The 25,662-nt window shown below is 41.4% G+C and overlaps 2 pseudogenes; both read right to left on the reverse strand.

Annotated features, from left to right (window-relative positions):
• Window positions 1–6,424: 6,424 nt before the first annotated feature.
• On the reverse strand, window positions 6,425–9,717 carry LOC148149468 (putative G protein-coupled receptor 139; annotated as a pseudogene).
• An 8,803-nt stretch (window positions 9,718–18,520) lies between these two features.
• LOC148149469 (putative G protein-coupled receptor 139) lies at window positions 18,521–22,922 on the reverse strand (annotated as a pseudogene).
• Window positions 22,923–25,662: the final 2,740 nt, after the last annotated feature.

A 25,662-nucleotide genomic window follows, 5' to 3' on the forward strand; every position in this document is an offset into this window, starting at 1 on the left:
CTAACTGAATATTTTTCATCAGTACTCACACTAGAAAAGGACAATGTTGTCGAGAAGCATGCTGTGATATAGGCTACGAGACTAGATGGGATTAAGGTTCACAAGGAGGAGGTGTGAGCAATTCTGGAAAGTGTGAAAATAGCTAAGTCCCCTGGGCTGGATGAGATTTATCTGAGGATTCTCTGGGAAGCCAGGGAGGGGATTGCCGAGCCTTAGGCTTTGATCTTTATGTCGTCATTGTGTACAGGAATAGTGCCAGATAACTGGAGGATAGCAAACGTTATCCCCTTGTTTAAGAAGGGGAGTAGAGACAACACTGAAAATTATAAACCAGTGAGCCTTACTTCGGTGTTGGTAAAGTGTTAGAAAGGATTTTAAGAGAAAGAATATATAATCACCTAGAAAGGAATAATTTGATTACGGATAGTCAACACAGTTTTGTGAGGGGTAGGTTGTGCCTCACAAAACTTACTGAGTTCTTTGAGATGGTGACCAAATAGGTGGATGAGGGCAAGGTAGTTGATGTGGCCTATATGTATTTCAGTAATGTGTTTGATAGGCTTTTGCACAAAATAGGAGGCATGGGATTGATAATGTATTAGCAATTTGAATCAGAAATTGGCTAGCTGTAAGAAGACAGAGGGTGGTGCTTGATGGGAAATGTTCATCCTGGAGTTCAATTACTGGTCTTGTACCACAAGGATCTGTTTTGGGACCACTGCTATTTGTCAATTTTAAAATTTACCTGGATAAGGGCATAGAAGGATGGGTTAGTAAATTTGTGGATGACAATAAAGTTGGTGGCGTTATGCGGAAGGATGTTACAGATTGCAGAGGGATGTAGATAAGCTGCAGAGCTGGGCTGAGAGGTGGCAACTGGAGTTTAATGTGAAAAGGTGTGAGCTTTGGTAGGAATAACAGGAATACCTATTACTGGGTTAATGGTAAGATTCTTGGTAGTGTGGATGAGCAGAGAAATCTTGGTGTCCATGTACATAGATCCCTGAAAGTTACCACCCAGGTTGACAGGGTTGTTAAGAAGGCATACAGTGTGGTAACTTTTATTGGTAGAGGGATTGAGTGTTGGAGCCATGAGGTCATGTTGCAGGTGTACAAAACTCTTGTGCACAAAACTCTGGTGCAGCCGCACTTGGAGTATTGTAGGCAGTTCTGGTCGCTGCATTATCGGAAGGATGTGGAAGCATTATAAAGGGTGCAGAGGAGATTTTCCAGGATGTTGCCTGGTATGGAGGGAAGGTCTTATGAGGAAAGGCTGAGGGACCTGAAGCTGTTTTCATTAGTGAGAAGAAGGTTAAGCGGTGACTTAATAGAGGCATAAAAAATGATCAGAGGATGAGATAGATGGACAGTGAAAACTTTTTTTCCTCAGATGGTGATGGTTAGCAGCATGAGGGGACATAGCTTTAATTGAGGGGTGATAGATATAAGATAGATGTCAGAGCTAGGTTCTTTACTCAGAGAGTAGTAAGGGCGTGGAATGCCCTGCCTGCAACAGTTGTAGACTTGCTAACTTTAAGGGCATTTAAATGGTCACTGGATAAACATATGGATGATAACGGAGTAGTAAAGGTTAGGTGGGCTTCAGATTGGTTTCTCAGGTCAGCGCAACATCAAGAGCCGAAGGGCTTGTACTGCACTATGATGTTCTAGGTTCTAATTGTCCTTAACAAACATCACCACATTGTGTTGGTGGGCCTGTGATTTGTTGTGATTATGAGAGGGTCATCTGATGGAAGTGCTGAATGCAGTCCCTGGGAAGCCTTACAAGTCTAACTGTTTGTGAGATTGATGTTGTTGAGGTGTTGTTGAATCTCAATGACACTGCCACTGGACAGAGGAATCTGCACCATTTGTGAACTGGTTGCTCTGTGTCCATTACTCTGGCACCGAAAGGCTTGAAGAATGAAGGTGGATGTTGAGTCATGTAAAGGCAAGAGACAGAGCCAATGATTTTGACGTTCTTCATGTGGCTTGTGGAAAAGGAGCTCATCCTCCATTTGCTGTTTCCGGCATCGATACTCTCCTGAGCACAATGGCAGTACCGGTGTCTCAAAAGAGACTGTCACCCAACAGGGTTGAGAAGCCAAGGTCAGGTTCAGTCCACATGATAGTTTACAGACCATCCAGAGTGTGTACAATTGGACAGAACATCTCTCCAGATGTCATGTTGGTCATTGGCAATGACACCACAAACAGTAGAGGAAATATCACATTCTTTCAATGAATCAAAATGAGTTGTCACTCTCAATTGATACTGTCAGCAGCAAATGAGGTTCCTACCTCCTCTGAGGACCAGAGTGCTGGTGACGTGCAAAACTGTGCAAATATGGCAGCTAGGAGTCACCCATTTAATAGGGGCATCCATGGTGAGTGGCTAGAAATATCACTGAGTGACCAATCCGTGCGCAATCAAGACATAAGTGAAGAATGCAGATAAGTTTCTTCCAGAACACCCTACATTTGATGGACGGGGTGAGATGTTCATAGTGCTGCACAAAGAGTAAAATATTTGGTGCAATGGTATCCATCTGTAGGCAGCATTTGATATCATATATCTTTGCAGTGTGGGTGTCTTCTATCAGTTGGACTGATTTGTGACCATGGGGGAAATCATCCATAACTAACCCTGGTGGTCTTTCTGATGAAAGGGAGAGGTGTTGATACAATGACATTATTGGGTAGCTGACGAATGGTGGAATCTGAGCTTGGGAGGATGATGGAACACATTTGAAATGTCAGCCCTCACAATCCAGAGAATCCCACTGGGATATTCGAGCAGGATGTCTGTGGAAAGGCAAGTATTAATTGTGGCAATGCTCGAGCACTCTCTGCTGCTCAGTTTGTAAGAGAATTGCAACCCACAGGTTTGCTGTTTATATGGACACTGGGTCACTGCTGAGACTGGACAATATTTGCATTGAAGTGCTCAGTTGAGTCGGTGATGGACTGGACTTCAGTTTCACAAGACACAGTGTGACTTCGCAATGCCACAATCTGGCACCAACAAAACAGCAAGTTTGGGTCTGTTGTCATGGATGGTATACAGGGTGATTATGATGCTTTTCTTTTGAGCAGCAAACTCTGTGACAGCCCATGGATGATTGTTTGACAGGAAGGGCTCATGTCTTTAGTTGATGAAGGTGCAGATTGTACCATTTGGAAGCCTGTTCTTGGTGAATCCATCATTCAGTTCTCTCATTAAAACAGATGTCTGATGGTAACAGTGTCCAAGTGACCTGTCTTACAGCTACAATGAGCGAGGACTCTCCAAAGCACTTTGTCAGCTCCAATGGAATATCTCAATCCATTGCTTTCTCCAGTGAAGAGCAGACTGATGGGGTGGCCACATAGTGTAATCCAGATGGCAAGGTGTCAGGAGCTGACTCCATCCCAGACAATTTCTAGTCTTAGAGCAGAAGACCCTCTTCTAGTAACTCATGGTCACATGTGGCAAATGTTACTAAGTATTTCTTAACACCACAGCTGCTGCAGTCAACCATGCCCAACATCACCAACATAACGGCATGTCAATTCCTCAGTTGACATGAGGAGCTGCAGGTTCAGACCAAGATAGGTCTATGGTGAATTGAGTGATTGTACTAACATCTTTGTAGGGTGTAATTTAGAATCCATTCGAGGGATGCGGATGTCACAGCCTGGGCCAGTATTTACTGCCTATCACATTGCCCTGGAAATGGTAGTGGTGATCTGCCATCCTGAACTGCTGCAGTCCTTGCCATATTGGTTAGTGATATTAGGACATAAGTTGCAGGAGTTTGAAGGTCACTGAAAGAACAGCAATATCATTCCAAGTCAGGAATGGTGAGTGACTTGGAGGGGAATTTACAGAAGGTGGTGTTCCCATGTGTCGATTGCACTGGACCATTGTAAAGTTCTCCCTTTGAAAATATTACTCATGGAATCCCAGTAAAAGGCATTGGTCAGATCTGCTGCAATGATTTGTATCCGCTGGGAAATCTTGCGTAAGATTGAGTCAACACCTGACCTGAGTGAAGGCTGTGTTTTAGTGTTGCACTCACCATCGGCAAGTGTGACAAGTCAAATCCCCCCTTTCACCTCTTGAGTGGAAATGTTCGGTTCAGGTTCTCCACAGTGATGCCCATGTCTTCAGGCTAAACAAAGCCTTAAATATATCAAAGGTTTATTGCAAATCCACAGGTTTCCCTCAGGCATCATTGGGAAGGTGACATGTGCATTGTGTCACATCAACATTCCCATGTTGATATGAGCCTTTATTGGCTAGCCTTGCCCGGGAATGTTGGATTGAGGATGCCATTACTCTCCCGAAGTGATTTGTTGAGCTGAGATTGTGTGAGTTGAGGTAGGGTGTGATTCTGCCTGATTGGGATTTTCTTTGCTTCACAAGAAGCTGGGACACATTGTTCTGAGAGCGCGAAGAACGTAAGCCACTGCAGATGAACACGGGTCATAACTAAGCAAAATATTTACTGTAACAGGACTAGCAGTTCACAGGAATCATTCACAATGTCAATCTTGTCAATAATGCTGCTCAATAGAAATAATAGAGCCCATGGCTTGTTAATCGTCAGTCCTAAAGGAGGAGTCAGTTGAAGTGAAAATATTTAATAGACCATGTGGCCCTTGGGTAGGGTCAACTTGGTGAATTCCCTTGGTCAGATGAGCTGGAGGAAAACAGTGGTTGAGATGCATTAACAGAATGAAGTATCCACCTGGTTACTGGGATGAACTCTGGACTGAGACACTGAGACTCACAAATTTAGAAGCACAGATCCTCTTGTCCCAATGTCAATGTTGTTGAGAATGTGACGGTGCTTGAAGAATGACGGCACTGCAGAGCGACTGACCGATCTGAAGGCTGATTCCAGCCAAACCTCAATAAGACCCACACCCCCTTCCTCAAAACAGGCAAATACAATCACAGCATGATGATGATGATGATCATCATCATCATCATCATCCAGGATAGCTGTTGTCTTATGAACTTGAACCATTTATTGGAATTTGTGGATGCACCAGGTAGTTACACTCATTGAGGAAATGTTAATCCAAGTAACCTGTTTTCTTTTGCAATGGGGAAATACCTACTGTGTAGTGATGGAGGTGTGTGACAGATCCTCATCTTCATGTAATTATTGAACCATAGAATCCCTACATTGTGGAAACTGGCCATTTTGCCCAACAAGTCCATACCAATACTCCGAAGAATAACCCACCCAGACCCATTCTCCTACCATATTACTCTACATTTACTCCTGACCAACGCACCTAACCTGCACATCCCTGAACATCCCTGAACATCATGGGCAATTTTGCATGGCCAAATCACCTAACCTGCACATCTTTGGACCATGGGAGGAAACTGGAACACACTGGGGAGACAGGCCACCTACTTGCGGAATGTTTCACCTCTGGGACACTTTTACTCCCCCTCCCACTCCGCCAAGGACATGCAGGTCCTTGGCCTCCTCCATCGCCAGACCATGGCAACACAATGCCTGGAGGAAGAGCGACTCATCTTCCACCTAGGAGCCCTCCAACCACAAGGGATGAATGCAGATTTCTCCAGCTTCCTCATTTCCCCTTCCCCCACCTTTTCTCAGTCCCAACCCTCAGACTCAGCACCACCTTCTTGACCTGCAATCTTCTTCCTGACCTCTCCGCCCCCACCCCCTCTCTGGCCTATCACCCTCACCTTGACCTCCTTCTACCTAATGCATTTCCAACGCCCCTCCCCCAAGTCCCTCCTCCCTACCTTTTATCTTAGCCTGCTTGGCACACCTTCCTCATTCCTGAAGAAAGGCTTATGCCCGAAACGTCGATTCTCCTTCTCCTTTGATGCTGCCTGACCTGCTGCACTTTTCCAGCAACACATTTTTAAGCACCCGGAGGAAACCCATGCAGACACGGGGAGAATGTGAATACTCCACACAGACCATCACCTGAGGTGGGAATTGAACCTGGATCACTGGTGCTGTGAGACAGCAGTGCTAATCACTGACCCACTATGCTGCCCACTGCGCCACCATGCCACTCTTGTTAACTGAGAAATTGTCTGCCATTCCTGGAAGGACAAAGTGAGACCACAGAGAGCTGTGGTATCAGCAATGAAAAATGGTCATCCCCACATGGGAACTGAGCCCCCACCTACCTGAGCATTATCATATATAATGGACCATTTGAAAAGAAAAGGCTTGAGCAATGGGTCTTCCAGGAGTGGTCACTTTGTGAGCATTGATATGGAAACTGGAATCTGAAAGCTACCATCCTGGAGGTCAGAGAGAGAAGATTTCCAATGGAGATGAAGTCAGACACGGACCGAGGAAGAAAATAGGTTGCAATCTTTTGAAGAAACACTGTAACCAGAATAAGAGATAGAAAGATGGCTCTGATTTTATTTGACTTACTTCAGTCATTTCAGTAATTTCCCAATTACAGTGACTGGGTATTGGACTGCATTCTTCAGCTGCTCTCTGAATTTAGTCTGGGTCACTGCATAAATACAGGTGTTGGTACAGGTACTCAAAAGCTGCAGCATGTAGCCAGATATACGCTGGATCATGGGGACCTGTATGGTCATAAATATTTGCAATTTGCCAATAAAGGAAATACATAACATTTGTCAGCCATAGCATTACAAAACTACCAGATATAGCAAAGAGTAAAACTATGGATTTCCTGCGGTTTTCCATCTCTGGGTCAGATTGATTCTCACTCTTGCTGTGATCCAGTAGCTTCCTGCGGATTCTGCTGGTCACTAAAATGTGTCTGACTGTCAGAGAATTGAGCAGTAAAATCAGAATGAATGGGAGGAAAGGAGTTAAAATAATACTGAGGCAGTTAAATGCTATCCATGCAGTTTCAGTGAAAACTTGGTGTTGCAATGTAACTCCAGGGCACATTGTCAATTATATATTCAGGTTCATATACAAAGTACCAAGGAATATTTTTCAAGAAGAACAGCATGCTTGCAGTTGCAATAACCATGGTCACAGTTTTCTCTGTACAATATATTGTTTTCAACTTATGATAATGAATTGCAAAAAAACGATCAAAGGTGAAAGTGACAGTGAACCAGACTGAAATGCCTGTGGCTGCGGAAAGCAGGACATGTAAGACAGAGCGTGCAGGAGTGGTGTCCTGGTAGGTATCTGGGAAATGAAAAGGAATAACTGTAAACAGTATCACATCAGTGAAAACAACAAGTAAATCTGCCACTGCCATGGCCACCAGAAAGTGAGTGATACATTTTGAGAGTCCACACTTTCCTCATGACATGATCAGAATAGCCACTGAGTTAACTGAAAAACATACAGGAGATAAATACGCAATTATAGATTTGAATCTCAACTAGGCATGTGAATGACATGAATTCACAAGCACTTTACAAATGAATATATTATAGAACAACCAAAATCTTGTTCTGCCTTTGAAGTGAGCCCTGACTGATCCTGTTATCTGCGTTGAGCCAATATTGCTGCCTTTACATTGAAATACTGGTCCAGGTATCTTGGTTTATGAGTGTTCTTGAGGTTGCTTGCTCATTATTTCTAAGCAAGGCATTTCAACTCCTTACGTCCTGTAACACCTCTTTATTCATATCTGTACATCGTCGATTCTTGAATATGGCTCTCATGCATAGTTTGAGATCTCTCTCTCTCTGCACATGCTTATTCTAGACTGGTGTGTTACTGATGTCAGTGTCATAGGGTCAGTCTTGACTTATCTGAACTTCACTATAGACACTTTTAATCAAACTTTTCAGAGATGTTACGGCAAATATTTGGGAAGATGCAATTTGAATTCAGAATTTGTTGCTCCGAGGGAGGAACTATATTACTGTATCATAGGAGTCCCATGAATCATTTTTTGCCATACAATATACTTATATTATAAGGCCCTGACATTGACCTTGCAATTCTTTTTGAAAGTTTGCATAGTCTGAGGTTAAATGCCTTTTTTTTTGGACCGGGAGTTCCACATTTTCTTACAGATTAGTGGATGCGAGGTGATATGTTGGTTCCCTGAAGATGAAGAATGTACAGTTTAAAACATTCTTAAGAGTCGTTGAAGAGTTAGGCTTAACCTGAACTGACAGTTATTTAATTGATGACCTGTATCATCTGCAGATATCCTTGAGTTCTCTGCTTTTCACTGAATGTTGACTTTTAAAAGGTCAAGAGAGAAACAGGGTGATAAAGAGAGTGGGAGAACACACCTTCCAGTACTGATGATGGAACTGATCAATTTTCAGCCTGTTCTGTTGGAAAGGCAGTTCCATTGTGTATTCCAATGTCTGGCTCCAAACAGGGATAATTTGCAGGCAACTTCCATTCCATTATGTGATACTTCCAGAAAGGTATAAACAAAACAATAGCTAGAGTGACTGTTTCAATCCATTAGAAAATGTGCCAATTTCAGTTCAAACTGAGTCTTCTTTTTTGATGGTTTTGTGAACTGGTTTAACATATGATAAAGTGACTATTTTAGCCACCATAGGTCAATAGTTCTTTCCTTTTTAAAATGATTTTAGTGCAAGGATATGAATTAAGAGTTCCAGGTATTATAACCAAATGAGGGATGTCCATTTTAACTACCATGAGGGATGGTGTTTCTAATTTTTGATGATTGTAAGTTCTGTTACAATGTCAATATAAAATATGTAATACCACAAAAATTAGGATGACAAATAGATACATACACATGCAACATGCAACATATTCACTCTCTTCATCTTTATCAAACATTGCTATATGATTGGTAGCTAGGCTTGTTCCTTCAGCTGTGCCATCTTTCACTGCCAGTTCTATATTTTATATTTACGGTTCATAGAATCATACAATTCAGATCAGGCCTTTCGGACCATTGAGTCTGCAACAACAATCAACAATGTACATCTACACTAATGCCCCTTTCCAGTACTTGGCCCATATCCTTGACTGTTAGAACATTTCAAGCGCTTATTCAAATACTTATTAAATGTTGTGCGTTTACCCACTTCAAATATGCACCCAGGGTAGTGCATTCCAGATTCACATAATTCTTTAGATGAAAAACATTTTCTTCAAATCTCCTTGAAGTCTCATGTCTTTCACCTTCAAATTATCTCCCCTTCTTACCATCCCTTCAACTAAAGGGAAACAGTTACTTTCTATCCACCCTGTCCATGCCCTTCAAATTCTATGCAACTCACTCTGATCCCCTCTCAGCCCTAACATCAAAGCCTTACCAGGTCTGTGTAAGTATTCTGTCCTTGGCTGGTCTGTGTGAATTTCCAGACACCAGATTCCCTGAGGTTATGGAGCTTTGTGTTAGGTCAGAATTATTAGCCAGGTTAGCTGCGAGTCTATTTGCAAGTCTTTGCTGGTCATAGATTCACACCAACAGTCGATATTGGAACAAAACATTTTTTTTGGGAATGTCAAATATGTAACAATTACATTTACAGTTGAATCATTCAGATTGCTTTTTCTATAAAGAAAGCTTTGTCATTGATTGTAAGTGAGAGCTGTAATCACCAAAATATGGTTTTAAATGGAACTTGTAAAGAAAAACAAAATCAGAGATAACAAGGTTAAGTTACATGTCAAAATTCATTTCCTTGAAACTATTAAATGTCTTACCAAGAACTCCAACAACTGCAAGAACAGAATAGTAAACATTTTCCAACTGATGGAGTATTGTTGATTCACACATTGTTGTGTGAGCGGAGAGATTTTCCTGCTGGTGCCACAGATAATAGCTCTGTCTGATTACATGAAGCATTCAGAGGAGCGTCATATTTATGGAGAGAAAAGTACAGAGAGGTGACAGATACCTCATTGTTCATATCAATCACAGGTCATTGAACAAACAAATAGAGACAATCATGTGAAAACTCATGTAACTCATGAAATAAACTGTAATTAATTGTAGGAACCAGTGCCTCAAAGCCAGACATCCTATTGAGGAAAATAGTTTCATATAAACCAGTTTGAGGAATATTACTGATTAATGTAACATCGGTATTTTCATCTATCATTTGCACATTTTCTACAGCTGTTTCCTTTCCATGTAATATTCAAATTCAGTCATTTTAAGACAATATTTAGTTTACTTACCCAATGTATTTGACACACTTGGAAAATCTTACATCAGCCTGCAGCTGTCAGCAATTCAACGTTGTCAACAGGAAAGCTGGGGGTTTGTGAGGTTTCACCAAATCCTATCTGTTGCTTTTCTGACCTTTGGAGAATAAGATGCTTTCGATTTGCTCTTTTCAAAGCATCTTTGCAGAGTCTTTGTTTTCTTTCCTGTTTTGTAATTGTCTCTATCTGGATAAGATTAAAAGGTTTATAGAAACGGTGCCATGATGGTTCAGTGGTTAGCACTGCTGCCTCACAGCACTAGCAACCTGGGTTACATTCCAGCCTCAGGCGACTGTCTGTGCGCAGACAATCCCCCCGTGTCTGCGTTGGTTTCCTGTGTTTGCTCCAGTTTCCTCCCACAATCCAAAGATGTGCAGTTTAGGTGAATTGACTGGTTAAATTGGCCATGGTGCTCAGGGATGTGTACGTTAAGTGCGTTAGTCATGAGTAGGGTAGGGGAATGGGTTTGGGTGGTTTACTCTTTGGAGGGTCAGTGTGGTCTTGTTGGGCCAAATGGTCTGCTTCCACAGTGTCGGGATTCTATAATATACTTGCGTCATTCTGGAGAATATCTTCAAAGTTAAGCAGTTTTGCACTTGCTTCAGAAACCAGTTTTGATTTATAATCGGCAAAGTATTCTTCAGCTCATTGAAGAATCCCAGAGAAAAATATTTTAAGTCTGGAAAGGATTATTAATTGAGAAACAATTGGTCATTTAGATAAGTAAATCAATGAGTTTATGCTAATAGTGTGACTTGTGAAGTACTGAGGCAAGCTCACCAGTACATTCCTCACATCAAATCACAATACTATCATAACCCTTCTGAATGTTTTGCTCAATAAGCATCCATTCTGGTCAGCCCTATCAGAATATTATATGTTTCAATGGGATTCCCTTTCATTCTTTTAACTTCCAGTGAATACAGATCCAATGAAACTGGTGTCTCCTTCTATGACAAAGCTGCCAAACTAGGAATCAGACTGATTAACGTTTGCTGCACTCCCTCCAGGGTGCGTATAGCTTTATGTAGATAAGGATTTCAAAGTTGCAGGCAATGCTTCAGGTGTGGTCTCACTAAGACCCTGTACAGCTTCAGTAAAACATCTTTGTTCCTGTACTCGAGCCCTCTTCCAGTAAAGACCAATGTTGCGATTTGTCTTCCTAACAGCCTGCAGCATTGCACGCTTGCTTTCAGTGACCAATCTACAAAGACACAAGGTCATTAAGTATATCAACATTTCCCAATCTATCACCATTTAAAATATACTCTGCCATATGCTTTTCCAATTGAAGTGGCCAAGCTCATCTTTATTCACATCGTACTGCTTCTGCCATGTCTTTGCCCACTCACTTGTCCAAATCACCTTGAAGAACCTTTCTGTCCTCCTCACCACTCACACCCCCCAGTCCCACCCAGTTGTGTGTTGTCAGCAAACATGAAAATATGACATTTGATTCCCTGATCCCAATCATTGAGAGTATATTGTAAATGGCCAGAATCCAAGCAACTGATCTTTGTGGTACCTCACTTGCCACCACGTTCCAACCTGAAAACAATTCCAACTCGCTGTTTCCATCTGTTAACCAATTCTCAGTCCATACAAGTACATTGCCCCCTAATACCATGTGCTTTGAGTTTACACAGTCACCTCTAATTTGGGGCGTTTTGAAAAGCTTTATGAAAATTTAAACACACCATATCCACTGGTTCTCCCTCATCAATTTTTTTGATTGCATCCTCAAAAAGAAACTTGAGTAAGTATGTCTAACGTGATTTCCCTTTCATAACTACATGTTAGCTTTGTGGAATCCATTGGTATTTTTCAGGTGTTCTGGTTCAACATCCTTTATTATAGACTCCTGCATGTTCTCTGCTCCTAATATTAGGCTGACTGGGTCTGAAATTGCCTGTTTCCTTCTTCCATCCGGTATCTCATTTTACCACCTTCCAATCTGCTGGGACTGTTACAAACTCTTCAGTGCATTTATTATTTCCATGTCCATATCGTTTAGTGCTCTGGGATGTAGAGATTTGTCAGGTTTTAATGCCATTGATTTCTTCAGCATATTTATTTCTAATTTATTCGTACTAACTTCCTTCAATGCCTTCTTCACAATAGTAACTTCTTCCTGAGCAATTCTAGGAAGCATTTAGTGCGTCTCTTTCTGTGAAGACAGCACAAAAGGAGCTGTTTAATTGGTCTGCCATTTCTTTGTTCTCTGTTATCAATTCTCCCATTTTACATTGTCAGGGGCTTACATTTACTTTCGCTCATCTTTCTGCTTTACATAATTGTGAAAGCTCTTACAATCTCAGTTTATATTCTTTGCACATTTACATCCACATTCCATCTTTACTCGATCAATCAACCCATTGCTTTCTTTGCTGAACTCCCAATCACCCAGCTTACTGTTTTGTTTTAGAAACTTCTGCAGCTGCTGGAAATCTGAAACAAAGTGTAGGAAATGCTGGAGAAACACAGCAGGTCTGGAAGTGTCTGGACAGAGAGACAGACGGACAGAGGGACAGAGAGAGAAAGAGAGGCAGAATTAATGTTTTGAGTCTGCATGATCCTATTATATTGCACTAAACAAAATCTGGGATAGCCTGTTTCCGAGTTAGTTTCACAATGACCTGGTCTAAAACCCCCATCGTGTACAGTGAAGAATTCACCAAGCACAATATTATTCAGGTCATGGTTTGCCCAGTCGAGATGTGAATTAAAATTAACAATGACTACTGCAGCACTTTGTTGAATGCATCTCTAATTTCCTGTTTAATGCAACCCCCTAACTTACCACCATTGTTTGGAGGCCGATAGACAACTTCCATTAATATTTCCCATCCCTTTTTGTTTCTTAGCTCCACCCAGACTGATTCCACCTCTAGATTTTCTGTGCCAATACCCTTTCTCACTATTGCACTGATTCAGTTTTTCTGTTTTCTGTTATACCAGTCCTTTCAAAAGATTAAATACTCCTGGATCTTCACTTTCCCAGTCTTGTCACCATGTCCCTGTCATCAGATTTATATTGCACCTGCTTAGAGCTACCTGTTCTGTTCATTTGTCTACCTTATTGTGGATCGTCCATGCGTTCAGATATAATATTTTAAGCCCTGTCTCTTTGATATTGGTATGTATTTCCTTCAGCACTCCTGCTCTGTTTACTGCTGGTCAGTGTTTCCATTGCCTTCCACTTTTGCTTCCTACTTTTCCATCTTTCCTCTCCATCTTTGTGTCCCTCTCTCTCTTGCCTTCCCTCTCAGATTTCTGATCTCCTTCTCATTCTCGTTGAAACCCCCTGTTCCCCAACTCCCAACAATGTTAGTTTCCTTTTATTCATTCAGAGGATGAGAGTATCGCTGGCTGGGCCTGCATTTATTATCCATCCCTAATTTCCCACAGGGTAATGAAGAGCCAATCACACTGCTGTGGTCTGGAGTCACATGTAGGCCAGACCAGTTATGGATGGCAGTTGCCTTCCCTGAAGGACATCAGTGAATCTGATTGAATTTTCCAACGATTGCCAATAGATTCATTGTCACCATCAGACGCTTAATTCCAGATTTTCTTTTCTATGAATGCCCTGGACAGGTTACGTGTCCCAGTCTAGCGGCATTGTAATCCATCCATCTTGTACATACCCCATTTTCTTGCAATTATTTTGAATACGTAAAGAATGGGTCTGGGTGGGTTACTCTTCGGAGGTCGGTGTGGACTTGTTGGGCAAATGGCCATTTTCCACATTGTAGAGATTCTATGTATTGCCTGCAAATGTGCTGGAGGTTGATTCAAGAGAGCATGAGATGGTTATTAGGAGAGAAATGGGTTGCAGGGATTTGGGGAAAAGGTAGCAGATTGACACCAGGTCATAGAATCAGGGCGGGCTGAATGGGCTGAATGGCCTCTCTCTGCACTATAATGTGTGGGGGCATTAGGATGAATGCTGTCTGCTCAGGTGGAGGAGATGTGAAGATTCAGGAAGGAGGAGATGGAGAACAGTCTCATGGTGTGTTGTGGTGCACTGTACAGCAGAATGCCGCGACCCTCAGAATGTGGGAGCAGGCACCTGAACATGTGACACCACTCACCTTTCGTACCACCTGAGCTTCTGCTTCCTCTCAGTACAAGGTTTCCAGCTTTGAAGAGCCACATGCCTGCTGTTGGTTTCACCAGTCACTGTGTGGTCAAAGAGGATGCCATCTCCTCCAACTCCTGGGGGAAGAACCCCTGTTAAAAGGTGAAGATGGACACTCCTGTTGCAGCACTGAGGGAATGCTGCACTGAGGGAAGGACTGTCTTCCCCGCCGTGGGCGGCACGGTGGCACAGTGGTTAGCACTGCTGCCTCACAGTGCCAGAGACCCGGGTTCAATTCCCGCCTCAGGCGATTGACTGTGTGGAGTTTGCACATTCTCCCAGTGTCTGCGTGGGTTTCCTCCGGGTGCTCCGGTTTCCTCCCACAGTCGAAAGATGTGCAGGTCAGGTGAATTGGCCATGCAAAATTGCCCGTAGTGTTAGGTATAGGGGTAAATGTAGGGGTATGGGTGGGTTTCGCTTCGGCGGGTCGGTGTGGACTTGTTGGGCCGAAGGGCCTGTTTCCATACTGTAATGTAATCTAATCTAATCTAAATAAGATAGAGAGGCTGGGGAATCTATCTATTCTTTCAGGTGACCCAAACATTTTTCAAGGAGAGGAGGACAGTTAAAGTGAATGACGTGCACATAGACAGCATCTTCCTTCAACTTCCCATTCCAAATCAATTTAAATCAAATTAATGCTTTTCATTTTTCTGTCAATTATCCTGCCCTTGGCCAACATTTATTATTCAAACAGCAAGTTTAGTAAGTAGCTGCTTGTTGTCTGACTGCCTGGTAAAAATTGTGTTTTTGACTGCACTTAAAAGTACTTTTAAAAAAAGTACTCAAAGAACCGTAAATGCCGGAATTCTGAAAGAAACACATGTATTGCTGGAATTAAAGTTCTGAAGAAGGGTTGTTGGACCCGAAACATTGACTTGCTCCACAGATGCCAGACCTGCTGAGTCTCTTCAGCAATTTCTGTTTGTGTTTCAAAAGTATTTAGTTCGGTGCAAAGTGATTGGGATATTCCGAGATTGGGGCTTGTGATGTCTGAATGTAAATCCTGTGCTGTCCTTTTTCACTTGTGGAGCAAGCTGCATTGCTTCACTCGAACAGTCGACACCCCTTTTTCACCGTGATGATTTCAGGGAAATGAACCAATTCCAGGGCAGCAAGAGCCAATAGCGCTGTCACTACACTAGGGAGTGGTCAACAATCATGTTCAATAATGTAATGAGGACTCTGTGGGAAATGGGATCCTGAGCTGCTGATTGTGGATTGCCACCAGATGGAGCCAGATGGAAATGTGAATATTTCTGAAAATGATACGTTGCATGAGGTAAACTGTTCTATTCCCTGTTACGGGCCAAATGGACACCACTTCTGTGTATGTTCCTAAATCAATGTGTACAAAAGTCAAAACACATACAGTACAATCTCAAATACATGTTCATAAATATGAGCCAGATCCTTAAAAATAATATTAAAATGGGATCTCATTCAAAAGCAAAAGCAATTCTAAATCTGACCTTCATAAATTGGGGACCACCTGCACATTGTCAAATATCTTGTTTTCAAGAAAGGCCGCCTGTTTCTTGACATATCAATAGCGGCATTGACTTATGATTGAAGGTAATCTGTTGTATTAATATTACTGTCATCTACCGAAATAGCTAATGACAACTGTCCACTTACTATTGCTTCGAAATCTCTGTTGATGTGTTCCTGGATCAGTTGAACTGTTATTACACTGGGACTACCTGATTAAAGTCACTGCCAACAAAATCAACAACCTCTGATTTCAGAGAGCACAATATCTCGCTGCTTCCTACATCATTCATGCTGATATGTGGCAAAGTGTGAATGATTGAATTCATCGAAATAAAATTGTGGAAGGTGCTTTTGAGATTGAGAGGTGTGAAAGAAAAAAAAATGCATCTAATTCAAACCACCATAGATTAAAGAATAACAGAAAGTGCTTTGCTAAAATAGCCTTGTAATGACTTCAGTTATCCAGCAAGTGAAAAAATGGATAAATTGAAATGGTGTGACCTTGAAGTTTTGACCCTAGTGTTCTCTAAAGCAATCTTGAAGGCATGATCAAAGCTGTGCTTCAGTACAGCACTGAGGTAGCACCAAAATTGGAGGTGTAGTAGACAGCAAAGAAGGTTACCTCAGATTACAACAGGATCTTCATCAAATGGAGGAATGGGCAAAGGTGTGGCAGTTGGAGTTTAATTTAGATAAATGTGAGGTGGTGCATTTTGGAAAAGCAAATTGGGGCAGGACTTATATACTTAATGGTAAGGTTCTGGGGAGTGTTGCTGACCAAAGAGACCTTGGAGTGCACGTTCATTGTTCCTTGAAAGTGGAGTTACAGGTAGACAGGATTACGAAGAAGGTGTTTGGTATGCTTTCCTTTATTGATCAGAGCATTGAGTATAGGAGTTGGGATGTCATATTGCAGCTTTACAGGATATTAGTTGGGCACTTTTGGAATATTGTGTGCAGTTCTGGTCTCCCTGCTATGGGAAGGATGTTGTAAAACTTGAAAGGGCTCAAAAAAAGATTTACAAGCATGTTGCCATGGGCTGGAGGGTTTGAGCTATAGGGAGAGGCTGAATATGCTGGGGCTATTTTCCCTGGAGCATTGGAGCCTGAGGGGTGACCTTAAAAATGTTTATAAAATCATGAGAGGCATGGATAGGGTAAATAGGAAAGGTAAATTTTGCCTGAAGTAGATGAATCCAGAACTAGAGGGCATAGGTTTAGGGTGAGAGGAAAAAAGTCTAAAAGTGACCTAAGGGGCAACTTCTTCATGTTGAGGATGATATTGTTCACTGACCAACAGCAAAGACAGCCTATATATCCATTTATTTCCCAGTTTTAGGATTATGTGCTTTAAACGTGAATTTACATTAGCTTGATTTTTTCAATTTGATTGAGGTCATCCAATTAAAAGCCTCAAATTAACCCTTTCAAATTGTACTATTCAAATATCCACATTCAATAGAGATACACCATCGGGCAAATGCAGAAAACTGAGTTTGCCTTTTTCCACAATGTAAGGATTTCACAATTCACAGACTAATCACACACGTGAACATAGACCTCATCTTCTCAGTTGCAAAGGGAAACCTCTTATTCCTAAACTGTGTCCCCAATCCAATAGAGGTAATAACAGTTCAATAACTGCTGTTTGTGTGTAGTAACATGGATCACACAGGTTTTACCAAAACTAGAATCGAACCACTTATTCATGACAAACCTCAGAAAATCATTACATTCTTGTCAGACATGCTATTGCATGTTGGATTGCTGTCATTGATAGGGGACACCACTGTAGGACTTCAGGATAACTTCTTTTGTGATCAGTCACAGAGTCATAGAGATCCATAGCTCACATGCTCAGTAGCAGCAGCAGGAATGCACCCTCTGCAAGTTCCCCTCCAATCCACTCCGTCAGCCTGGCTTGGAAAATAAATCACCATTCTTTCAATGTTACTGGGTCAAAATCCTGGAATTCTCTCCTTAAGAGCATTATGGGTCACGTTACAGCTCATAGACTGCAGCGGTTCAAGGAGGCAGCTCACCACCACTTTTGGGCAACTAAGAGTCGGCAGTAAATTCTGGTCAAGTCAGTGATGCTCATGTCCTACCAATGAATTCAAAAAGCACTTTGGTTTTTGAATCTGTGCATGTCAAAAACAAACAGTTCACTATTCTAGTCCTGTTTTCCAGCACTTGGTCCAGTTTTATGAGCAGGTTGGAAAGGTAGGCGGTGGAGGCAGATACCATAGCGGTGTTTAAGAGCCTTTTGAATAAGCATATGAATATGCAAGGATAGGAAGGATATGGACCTTGGGCAGGTAGAAGGAATTAGTATAATTTGGCATCATGGGCCAAAGGGCTGTTCCTGTCTGGTAAAATCCTAGCCCATTCCACTGCTTGCTTGATTGTGCTCAATATTTTGGATTTGAAGTGTATTGTGTTTATTTCACCATTTATGTGCTGATTATGAAAGAGCTAAGCCAGATGGATTTTTTGGAGTGAAACGAGTAATGCATCAATTTTATTAAAACCCTCCAGGTTTAAAATATTTCTTAAATTAAAAATGGCCAAATAAAGTCCTATATTCACTAAACCATGTAATAGACACTACATGCCACCCAAGCAGGCAAAACAGAAATTGAAGATAATTTGAAAAAGGAGATTAAGAAGGTAAAGAAGGAGTGTCAGAGTTTAGAGTCAGTGATAGATTGACAGCTCTGATTCCAGATGCTCCACGTTATTGATGAAATAATTTCCCAATTACAGTGAATGGGTATTTGACTGCATCCTTAGCTGCTCTCTGAATTTAGTCTGGGTCACTGCATAAATACAGGTGTTGGTGCAGGTACTCAAAAGCTGCAGCATGTAGCCTGATTGTTCAGTGATATACGCAGGATCATGGGGACCTGTATAGTAGTAAGTGTTGCTAATTCGCCAATAAAGGAAATACACAACATTGGTCATCCATAACAGTATAAAACTGCCTGAGATGGTGAAGAGTAAAATGATGGATTTCCTGCGGCTCTCCATCTCTGGGTCAGTTTGATTCTCACTCTTGCTGTGATCCAGTAGCTTCCTGCGGATTCTGCTGGTCACTAAAATGTGTCTGACAGTCAGAGCATTGAGCAGTAAAATCAGAATGAATGGGAGGAAAGATGTTAAAATAATACAGCTGAAGTCAAATGCTATCCAAGTAGCACTGGTGTAAAAGGACAGTGATGCAGCAATTCCCCAGGGCACATTGTCAATTATATATTCAGGTTCAAATGCAAAGTACCAAGGAATGCTTTTCAGGCAGAACAGGACACTTAACGTTGCTGTGACCACAGTTGCAGTTTTCTCTGTGCAATATCTTGCTTTAAACTTCTGAGAACAAATTGCAATAAATCGATCAAAGGTGAAAGTGACAGTGAACCAGACTGAAATGTCTGTGGATGCGGAAAGTAAAACATGAGAGAATGATGCTGCGGGAGTAATGTTCAAGTAAGTACCTGGGATGTGAATAGGAATAACTGTAAACAGTATCACATCAGTGATAATGACCAGTAGATCTGCCACTGCCATGGACACCAGGTAGAGTGTGATACACTTAGAAAGTCCACACTTTCCTTGAATCAGGATCAGAATTGCCACTGTGTTCACTGGAATGCATAAGAAAAAAACAAGGGAATCAGGGATAGGCATCTCCTGGAACTTCACAATTAAATCAAGTCATGTGTACTTTAAAACTGGGTTAGCACACCAGAATTTATTTTGCCATTTAATTAACTATGAATGATTGATAGCTTCTCTTTATCTGCCTCAAGGCTGTAAAGCTTAAATCTCCTTAGTTAAGTCTATTAGTACTATTTTTGAAGTTTAGAATTGACCTCCCCTTGACAAAGAAGCAGTGCTCTGAAAGCTTGTGATTTCAAATAAACCTGTTGGACTATAACCTGATGCCGTGTGACCTCTGACTTTGTCCATCCCACTACAACACTGGCACCTCCACATCATGGTTTACTTACCTTAGCAGCGTATGGAGGAGTTAATTAATGACATTCACCATCCTCTTAGCAGAAAACTGCCTCTTGACACACCTCTAAACATTGCTCTAAGTTTTTTTAAGTATTCCCTTGTTCTGCACCTTTTAACCAGCAGAAATACTTTCTAAGTACCGTATCAAATAGTGCCCTCATCTTAAAAGATTTCAGCTGCATGTGTCTTAGACTTAGATGTGCAAAAGAAAAAAAATCAGTCCATTGAACTTTGGCTCATCACCTTTCCATCACTGATACCATTCTCATGACTTTGCAAGACAGCTCAATCACAGCAAGTACACCCATTCTTTTGATCTTCATGGAGATAGATCACTTTTTAGAAAATTCCAGTGATCAAAGGATTGCACAGCAAGATTTTATGTTTTCTGATGTTTATTGTAACAAATTGACTAAAATTAACATTAGCTAAACATTCCTTTGCAGGTACCTAGTGGACTAGACCACATCAAAGGCATTCTCTATCAACTTTTCAATCACTCCTGGGTTGTTGAACATTTGTTTTAGTTTTTCACTTTGTTTTTAATAACGTTTATTATAATAAACACAAGTTCATTATAAAAGAGGTGTAAAAGCTAAAACTACATATTTATAAGACAATTTAGTCAAGGGCTGCTCGCATGTAAAGACAGTCACTATGAACTGAAGTTACCCGAGCCCTAACCTTGGGCTTGAACCTCTTTGAACTGATTCATCTCTGAGAATAACATAAGGGGGATATCCTCTTTTAGTGGAGGAGTAATGAGCTAATACTAAAAGTGACCATGGAGTGAGCCTGCAGTGGAAAGACACTGGTTCATTGGATGAGGTAAGGCCAAGACACCACAATTCAGGAAGATAGGAAGAAAGGATAAAAATGAATGATTTCAGTGCACCATCAGCAAAACCTCTGGACAGCAGTCTTTATGAAGTTGCATGGGAGTGTGGAGAGTACCCCAAATCCAGGGAGAAATCACTTGGCCAGGATAAGCTTCTATTCTTGGAGTATTCTTTATTTCTGTTCACGCTATAGGGAATGTTATTGGAAAACCAATAGGTGTGTGCTTGGATGTTAGCCTTGTATGAATTGCATGCCAAGTGTTAACCTTTTCTTAATGAGATAGTTTGAATTGCATATTAGTACATCATGGGATAGTTGATCCAGATTTTAATCTTGTCCTCTTTGTGCCTCACCAATAACTGTTGTCGAACGCAGTTGCCAGGCAACACTACAAACTCTACTCTGACAGTCTGGAGCTTGCTATAAACTACAACTCTCACAGCCTGGAGATTGCAACAAAATGTACTGTCGGTCATAAATTCAATTTTATAAACATTCAGCTCCTCATAGAATTTGGATCAACTCACATGCTTTCTTAGGATCCCTGGAGTGTGTAAGTAGACCATTTAGGTAAAAACAATGACTGCAGATGCTGGAAAACAGATTCTGGATTAGTGGTGCTGGAAGAGCACAGCAGTTCAGGCAGCATCCAAGGAGCAGTAAAATCAACATTTCGGGCAAAAGCTTTTATTCCTGATGAAGGGCTTTTGCCCAAAACGTCGATTTCGCTGCTCCTTGGATGTTGCCTGAACTGCTGTGCTCTTCCAGCACCACTAATCCAGAAGTAGACCATTTAGCCCATCAAGTCCACACCACACCTCTGAACAGTATCCCACCTTTATCCACCAGCTACCCTATACCTGCATTTCCCATGGCTAATCCACCTAATCATTACGTCCCTGGGCACTATGGGCAATTTAGCATGGCCATCTACTTAACTTGCACATCTTAGGAAACCAGAGCACACAGAGAAATCCCACACAGGCACAGGGAGAACATGCAAAGTCTACACAGCCACTTGCCCGAGGGTGGAATCAAACTCACAACCCTGTTGCTGTGAGACAGCAGTGCTAACCATATGCCAAAAGGAAACTTTGCAAAGGTAACACGGTGCAAAGGAGTTTCTCAGCTTGAAAACATGCTGCTTGAAAAAGCAGTAAGTGTGTCTTTAATCCTCTGCCCAAAATGACTTTCTGACCTATGTTTTTTCAAAATGCCAATGTCCTTCACAGAACAGAAAGCTAAAACTTATTGTTCCTGCACTTTCAATCTCAGGTTCTCACATAATAACAGTGTACCCGAACCAAAACCATGTGTCCAGATAATAAAACAATCACATGACTTTGAATAAGTTTTAATTTGAGTGTCTACTTCATAACAAGTAGGTCAACTGTGTTTGTGTCTGGGGTAAGTTAGTATTAAATCACTTTTGGCTTTTGCTGTACATATTTTGTGCCATTTCTGTCTCCAGGATACTTCATTTCAGCTTCTATCAAGACAGACAGTTTAAGACAGAACTGTTTTACAAAGTCCAATAGTCCAAATGAGTTCCAGATGCTGTAATATATAACGTAACACATCCATTCTTTTGTATTCCAGTGAGACTTAAAATCAATCAAAACATTCCATTATACATTTTCATAATTTTACATATTTTTCCACAAGATTTTCATAATTTCTGCATTTAGATCAACTTCTCTCTACTAATCCACAGTTCTCAGTTTGACCCCATTCAGAAAAACTGCAATATGATCTCATAACCCTTCTTGCAAAATCCCATTTGCTGGCAGTCAAGAGCTGAAGGGATCAGTTAGCTGGACAGCTGGCCCACAACGCAGACTGATGCCAACAGCGAGGGTTCAATTCCTGTAACATCTGAGGCTACCATGAAGAAATCTAACTTCTCATCATCTTCTCCTCACCTGAGGTGTGATGACCGTCAGGGTGAACCTCCACAAGAGCAGCCCTTTTGGTCTTGTAGAACCACATTGACTTTACTCCATGTGGCGCACTATAAGTATCAATGATTTGATTCAATCACCAAAATTTTCATTTGTAAAACGACTGAGAATAAGAGAGACATTCTTCAGATTTTGTTAACAATCACAATTAGATTCACGTATTCAAACACAAGCTCATTAAAAAGAAATGAGAAAACTAGATGACGTCGAAGCTGTCATCCAGAACATTGAATTGTTAACTGGATTACCAGAAATGCCAAGAACTGCAAGAACAGGGTAGTAAACGTCTTCAATCTGATGGAGGATTGTTGGTTCACGCATGTTTTGGGTTTTGTTGATGCCAGAGACTCCAACTGATTCTCAGATCCATTGAGAGCAGTCACACATTTATGAAGGTGGGACAGCATCAGTGTGATGCCAGTTACATCATCATTCATATCAATTACAATTTACTGAACAAACAAGTGAAGACACTCATCTGAAAGCTCACTTCCTCATCAAAGAAGTTAGGAATAATGAACAGTCTTTCATTAAAAGAATACTTTTTGACCAAGATACTTGATCAGAAATTTCTTTTTAATATGAGGGAACATTATTGATGTGTTTAACCTTGATACTTCCACTTGCAGAATTGAAATTTTCTCTGAAACATTTCCTTTCAAATCATCTTAATTGTCCATCTTTCTTAAATAATATTTCCTATGGTTGTTTGATATTTTTGACAGAAAGAGTCATTGGTATTTACATGGACCACTCTGGAATGAACTGCTTTTCAGCACTCAAAGTCTCCTTCTGTTCAGCACATTTCTTGTGAGACAATTTGCTTCATTTATAACCAAACAACATCATGCAAAATTGCTGTGGAATGTGAATAAAATTAGGCTACGTTCACCAGGATCCAGGACAGGAGTTATATCAGGGCCCAGTGACTGGGACTCGCAACTTTAGAGGGCAGGCTGTGGCTCTGGTCATGAGGGAGGAAAGGGGGTTAGACCGGGAGGATCAGCACCACATGTACTTATTCTCGCCATTAACTTCCTGGTTCACGTGTTGATCTGTATTGTCAGGGGATCAGGAGAAGCCCTCCCTTTTCACATCTGACCTTACCACCCTTTACCTTAAACAATTTCCCTTCAGCCCTATGTTAGTGTAAAGTAGCAGCCCATCTCAAACCAATCCTCTCTTTCCAAAGCCATTGAATGTATGATCACCTACAAATCTGTGACCACCTTTCCCTCAATCCCAAGTTTCAATCCTTCTAATTAGCCTGTCATAGCTTCTGAGTTGGTTCCTTATCAAAGCCACAGGAGTTACTGCTTGAGTTTGTGATCACCGTTGACTAACGTTCCTCATTTGTCTCCATCCCTCAGTTAATTCTGATGATCATCACATCATCACATCATCTTCCAAGGCTTTCCCATCACTGTCCACTCCACTCTCACCAGAACTATCCTCCCCTTACTCTCATCAGTTCCATACACTCAATTTTCACCAGTACTCTGGCTGAAGTTAGCCTTATTGTGTTTTCTCAGAGTTGGTCTCCTTCAAATGGCAATGTGAATCAGTTACTCAAGACAAGACATATGTTAAAATCCATGTGAGAGTCGTCTAGTAGCACATTGCCTTAGGAACTTATAACTTAGGAAAAGCCCAAAGAGTGAAATATTGGAGTGGTATGGTCCATGAGTAAGTGAGGGTGAGGATTCAAAATTAAATAGGATTCAACCAATTAACAACCTACTGCTGGTTTTTGCAGTTCACCTTCTTTGTATTTCATAGAATCCCTATAGTATGGAAACAGGCCATTGGGCCCAACATGTCCACGTCAACCCTCTGAAGAGTAACTCTCCAGACCCATTCCCCTATCCTATTACTCAACATTTACCCCTGACTAATGCACCAAACCTACACATCCCTAAACACTATGGGCAATTTAGCATGGCCAATTCACCTGACCTGCACATCTTTGGATGATAGTAGGAAACCCACGCAGACACGGGGAAAATGTACAAATTCTGCACACTTTCTCGAGGCTGGAATCGAACTTGGGTCCCTGGTGCTGTGAGGCAGCATTGGAAGATCTGGGACAATGGTAACAAGTTCAATGAGTTGGGGATACAGTGGGAAAATAACTGGACTGGAATAATCCAGAGGCTCAGAATAATGCTTTGGGAAGATGGGTTCAAATCCGACCATGGCAGCTGGTGGAATTCAAATTAAATATAATAAATGTGCAACTCAATTGAGTCTCCGTTATGATGACAACTATCACTGACGTCTGCAAAAATCTATCTTATTTGCTCTTATCCTTTAGGAATGGAAATCTGTTGTCTTCACCCGTTAGTTAAGGTATTCTTAATTAACCTGTTCAGAGATGTTATCGGACACCGGTAGGAGCAGATGGGTCTTGAAACCAGACCTCTTGGTTCAGAGGTTGGGACATTACCACCACACTACAGAAACCCCTGTCTCACCCACAGCAATTGTCTGAAATGTTCTAAAATCCCCTCAGTGAACCGGCAGCATGGTCTAGATAATGAATGTTGCACTGCTCAGTGATGCCCATGCCCCACAGATGGATAAGGAAATGCTGAAACACACAGGACTGGAAATGCCCAGGGATATTTTTCAAGTTTGGCATCAGATCTTTCCAATGGATGACAATGAGCAGCTGATGGCGGAAGTGACCATTTTCAGCCATGACCCTTTCTCTAGCTATCTGCTGTCTTGGCCCCAACGGGACTGTGAGGACACAGAGTCAGAATTTCTGCAACACCTTTAACCACTCAGTCTTTCTATTAAAATCCAATGAGAAATAATCAAAGCATCAAGCCACAGTGTTGTAAAGACTTTATTGTAACGCAAGTCATCATTGCCACATAATATTCATAATAAAATGTGTACCTCAAATCATAAAGTCTGATAATACAGGTAACTTGATTGAGTTTTTTGAAGAAGTAACAAAGAGATTGTTGAGGGCAGAGTGGTAGCTGTGGTCTATGTGGACTTCAGTAAGATGTTCGACAAGATTGCTCATGGTAGACTGGTTAGTAAGATTAGC

The sequence above is a fragment of the Chiloscyllium plagiosum genome, unplaced genomic scaffold (assembly GCF_037043375.1).
Source record: "Chiloscyllium plagiosum isolate Xiang-an unplaced genomic scaffold, Cpla_swu_hap1 HiC_scaffold_8, whole genome shotgun sequence".
Lineage (NCBI taxonomy): Eukaryota > Metazoa > Chordata > Chondrichthyes > Orectolobiformes > Hemiscylliidae > Chiloscyllium > Chiloscyllium plagiosum.